The sequence below is a fragment of the Oryctolagus cuniculus genome, chromosome X (assembly GCF_051225735.1).
Source record: "Oryctolagus cuniculus isolate XC-2025 breed Fujian yellow rabbit chromosome X, ASM5122573v1, whole genome shotgun sequence".
NCBI classification, from domain to species: domain Eukaryota; kingdom Metazoa; phylum Chordata; class Mammalia; order Lagomorpha; family Leporidae; genus Oryctolagus; species Oryctolagus cuniculus.
The window spans coordinates 117,259,911-117,265,370 of record NC_142888.1 but is presented as its reverse complement, the minus strand read 5'-3'; the positions used below and the strand labels follow the sequence as shown (position 1 = coordinate 117,265,370).

Genomic DNA, 5,460 nt, shown 5'->3' with positions numbered 1-5,460 from the left:
AAATCTCAATGTACAGCACACTAAGGACAAAGATCCTACATGAGGAGTAAGTGCACAGTGACTCCTGTTGTTGACTTAACAAATTGACACTCTTGTTTATGGCCTCAGTAATCACCCTAGGCTCTTGTCATGAGCTGCCAAGGCTATGGAAGCCCCCTGAGTTCACTGACTCTGATCATATTTAGACAAGGCCATGGTCAAAGTGGAAGTTCTCTCCTCCCTTCAGAGAAAGGTACCTCCTTCTTTGATGACCTGTTCTTTCCACTGGGATCTCACGCACGGAGATCTTTCATTTAGGTTTTTTTTCCCCAGAGTGTCTTGGCTTTCCATGCCCATAATACTCTCATGGGCATTTCAGCCGGATACGCATGCCTTAAGGGCTGATTATGAGGCCAGAGTGCTGTTAGGACATTTGCCATTCTATGGGTCTGCTGTGTATCTCACTTCCCATATTGCATCACTCTCTCCCTTTTTGATTCTATCAGCTAGTATTTGCAGACACTATTCTTGTTTATGTGATCCCTTTGGCTCTTAGTCCTATCATTACGATCAATTGTGAACAGAAATTGATCACTGGGACTAGTGAGATGGCATTGGTACATGCCACCTCGATGGGATTGAATTCGAATCCCCTGGTATGTTTCTAACTCTACCGATTGAGGTAAATCAGCTTGAACATGTCCCGAATTGCACATCTCTTCCCTCTCTTAGTCCCACTCTTATATTTAACAGTGATCACTTTTCAGTTAAGTTTCAGCACTTAAGAAGAATTGTGTATTGATTACAGTATTCAACCAAAAGTATTAAGTAGAACAAACAAAAAAAATACTAAGAGGGATAACATATTAAGCTGCTCATCAACAGTCAGGGTGAGGGCTAATCAAGCTCATCTATTTGGTGCCTTTCCAATTCTGTGATGTAGGCACCTATTGATATAAACTTCCCTCTTAACACTGCTTTTGCTGCGTCCCATAAGTTTTGGTATATTGTGCTGTTATGCTCATTTACGTCTAGAAAATTTTTGATTTCTCTTTTAATTTCTTCTATGAACCATTGTTCATTCAGGAGCATGTTGTTCAATCTCCATGTGTTTGCGTATGCTCTAGGGATTCCTGAGTTGCTAATTTCCAACTTCATTCCTTTATGGTCTGAGAAGCTGCATGGTATGATTCTAATTCTTTTGAATTTGTTGAGACTTGCTTTATGGCCTAGTATGTGGTCAATCCTGGAGAAGGTTCCATGTACTGCTGAGAAGAATGTAAAATCTTTAGCTGTAGGATTGAAAGTTCTGTAGATATCTGTTAGATCTATTTGGGCTGTAGTGTCATTTAAATCTACTGTCTCCTTGTTGATCTTCTGTCCTGTTGATCTGTCTATTTCTGAGAGTGGAGTATTGAAGTCCCCCAGTACTATTGTATTGGGGTCTAAGTCTCCCTTTAAGTCCGTTAACAAATCTTTTAGATAAACCGGTGCCCTGTAGTTAGGTGCATATACATTGATAATTGTTATATCTTCCTGTTGAATTGATCCCTTAATCATTATATAGTGTCCCTCTTTGTCTCTCTTAACAGTTTTTGTGGTAAAGTTTATGTTGTCTGATATTAAGATGGCTACGCCCGCTCTTTTTTTCATTTCTGTTGGCATGGTATATATTTTTCCAGCCTTTCACTTTCAGTCTGTATGGATCTTTGTTGGAAAGATGTGTTTCTTGTAAGCAGCAAATAGATGGGTTTTGTTCCTTAAGCCAATCAGCCAATCTGTGTCTTTTAACTGGACAGTTCAGGCCATTCACGTTCAATGTGACTAATGATAAGTGGTATCTTTGCCCTGCCATTTGCCAAAGATAAGTTCTAATATATGCTTTGAATTCCCTGTGATCTTTTGCTGTGAGCTTTCCTTCCTTGGTTTCCTTCCTTTACCTTCTTTCATATTGATGACCGTGTTTCTGTGTTTCTGTGTGTAACACATCTTTAAGCATCTTTTGCAGGGCTGGACGAGTGGCAACAAATTCTTTCAATTTCTGTTTGCTATGAAAAGTCTTTATTTCACCTTCATTCACAAATGATAGCTTTGCAGGATATAATATTCTAGGCTGGCAATTTTTCTCTCTTAGTACATGGGCTATATCTCACCATTCCCTCCTAGCTTGCAGGGTTTCTGATGAGAAGTCAGCTGTGAGTCTGATTGGAGATCCTCTGAGAGTAATCTGATGTTTCTCGCTTGCACATTTTAGGATCTTTTCTTTATGTTTCACTGTGGAGAGTTTAATTACAACGTGTCGTGGTGAGGATCTCTTTTGGTCATGTTTATTAGGGGTTCTGTGAGCTTCCTGTACTAGGATTTCTCTGTCCTTCTCCAAACCTGGGAAATTTTCTGCTAATATCTCACTAAAAAGGCCTTCTAATCCTTTCTCCCTCTCCATGCCTTCAGGAACTCCTAGAACCCGAATGTTGGTTTTTTTAATAGTATCCTGAAGATTCCTGACAATATGTTTTAGATTTCTAATTTCTTCTTCTTTTCTTCGGTCTGACTGTATCCTTTCCTGTTCTCTGTCTTCTAAGTCCGATATTCTCTCTTCTGCTTCACCCATTCTGTTTGTAAGGCTCTCTATTGTGTTTTTCATTTGATCTATTGAATTCTTCACTTCATTATGATTTCTCGTCACTATAAAAATATGGAACGCTTCACGAATTTGCGTGTCATCCTTGCGCAGGGGCCATGCTAATCTTCTCTGTATCGTTCCAATTTTAGTATATGTGCTGCTGAAGCGAGCACGGTACAGATAACTCTTTCATATGCTGATTTAATGCTATTCAAATAAATTCCCAGGATTAGGATTGCTGGGTCATATGGTATATCTATTTTCAGTTTTCTGATGTATCTCCATACTGTTTTCCACAATGCCTGTATTAGTTGACATTCCTACCAACAGTTAATTAGGGTACCTTTTCCCTACATCCTCACCAGCATTTATTGTTTGTTGATTTCTGTGTAGGAGCCAATCTAACTGGGGTAAGGTGAAACCTCATTGTGGTTTTGATTTGCATTTCCTTAATCGTTAGTTATACTGAGCGCTTTTTCATGTGTCTGTTGGCCCTTTGAATTTCGTCTCTTGAAAAATATATGTTCAAGTCCTTTGTAGATTCCTTAACTGCATTATTTTGTTGTTGGTTAGTTTTTTGAGCTCTTTAAATGAGAAATTTGTGGGGTACAGTATTCTGGGTTGAGAGGTTTTTTTTTTTTTTTTAAGGCTTGGCCTATGTCTCTTCATTCTCTCCTAGTGTGTAGGATTTCTGATTAGAAATCAGCTGTATGTTTAATTGAAGGTCCTCTGAAGATAATCTGGCATTTCTCTCATGCACATTTTATAATATTTTCTTTATGTTTTACTATTGAAAGTTTGACTACAATGTGTAGTGATGAAGATTCTTCTTGTCATGTCTACTAGGAATTCTGTGTGTTTCCTGTACTTGGATGCCCCTTTCTTTCTCCAAATTTGGGAAGTTTTGTGTTATTATTTCACTGAATTGACCTTCTAGTCCATTCTCTCTTTCCACATCTTCAGTATCTTCTAGGACCCATATGTTTGGTTGTTTGATCTTATCCCATAAATCTCAAACATTTTTTTTAATTTTTCTAATTTCTTCTTTTTTTGTTTAAATGGGTAATTTCCAAAGATTTGTCTCCTAGCTCATATATTCTTTATTCTGCTCACCAAATTTGTTCTTAAGGTTTTCCACTGTATTTTTTATTTGACATATTGAATTCTTAATTTCTAGTAGTTCAGTTTGATTTCTCTTCAATATCTCAATCTCATGGAAAAATTTTTTATCCATGGCATGTATGGATTTCTTTAACTCATGAATTTGTTTTTCATTGTTTATGAGTGATCTTATGATCATTCTTTTGAATTCCTTTTCAGGAATTTCATCAGTCTCTTCATTTTCACATTCTAATACTAAAGTGTTGTGCTTTTTGGGGGGAGTCATGTCATCTTTCTTTTTCTTGTTTCTTGAATTTTTGCATTTACTTTTAGGCATTTGTGGAGCTACTTGTAGGTTTTCTCTTCCGATGGTTATTATCTTTGAAATATGCCTCTGTGTCTGTTCTTTTACTGAATACCCAGAGGCATTACTGGGTGTGGCCAAGGAGCTCTGCTCAGTGCTCCATTGTGGGGTGAGAATCCAGGGTGACACCCACTTTGGGTGTGGTAGATCTCAATTGTCAGCAGAGGAGAGGGTATGATCACACCTACTGGCATAATCAGAACCTTACTTCCTCTCTTCCAAGGTGATGAATAACCAGGGTTAGCCTACAATTGGTGCAACCCACTACACACTGGTGCATGGATCACACAAAGGATCTGTGTGGTCCTCTGTGTGACCCACCCCAGGCTATCAGGAACTCTGAACCTCTGATGCCAGACACAGTGATTGCCTGGAGAACCAGCTACCCCCTGCCCTATTGTGCAGTCACAGAATTCCCACAGAGTGTGCAAGGCTCCCACAGTCACACTGTACAGAGGAAACTCTGTTTGCCACTTGAGCCTGTCCCATACAGGCAGAGACATTCCTTGAGCCAGCTGCCTGTAGGTGCTCCAACTTGGCTGTTTGAGCCCTAGAACCTATGATATGTTGAGAGGATGAGGGTACCTCACAGTCTTATGTGGGTGCCCAGTCCCCTGTCAGCCCTCCCAGTGAGACTCGAAGTCAGTGGGAACAAGGCTTTTTCCCTCTGGTAATATCCCCTGGTCACAGGTGTACACAAGAGCCTCTGCATCTTCTGCTTATGTCAAAATTGTGCTTTCTCCCTGCCAGTTGCTGGGCGCCTTTGTGGGGGGGGATCGGGAAAAGAAATTGTGATTTTCTGTTGCTGGATTAGGCAGGTATCTTGCCCATCTTGCCCCCCCCCCCCCGCCCCCAGGGCTCCAGGCAGGACTGAAATACAATGTGGTCGCAAGGATTTCCCTCAGGCAATATCACCAGTGGTATGGGCTGCTGCAGTCTGTTCTCACCTTGTTCTCCAAAGCTGTTGTCTCCTCTAGCTCCCAATTGTGGGGTTGTGTGTGATGTCTGCACTCATTGCTGCATGTCTGTAACTTCTGTGCTGCTCCACAGTACCCCTCTTCATTCTGTAGAATTTCCACTGCAAACTTTTTCCAACTGTCCCCTGGGAATGCACTTCCTCTGCTTTTCTTCTGCTATCTTCACCTAGTAAGAGTCAGCATGTCTTATCCCTATTCAGCCATTTTGTCATCTCCCTAAATATATGTTTTAAAGATAGTTTTCACTTACTTATATTTTAGGTTTCATTTAGTCATTTGAAAGACAGAATGATACAGAGATAGGGAGGAATATATATGACCCAGAGATACAGAGATAGGGAGATTTATGGAGAGAGAGAGATAGATCTTCCATTCAATGGTTTACTCCTCAAATGCTCACAACATCTGCGGCTGGG

General features: G+C 40.2%; 1 non-coding gene across 1 annotated transcript; it reads right to left on the bottom strand.

The window, feature by feature from the left end:
• Positions 1–2,668: 2,668 nt before the first annotated feature.
• LOC127487114 (U6 spliceosomal RNA) lies at positions 2,669–2,775 on the bottom strand. The gene has a single exon (XR_007913648.1). It is a non-coding gene; the product is annotated as a U6 spliceosomal RNA (small nuclear RNA).
• Positions 2,776–5,460: the final 2,685 nt, after the last annotated feature.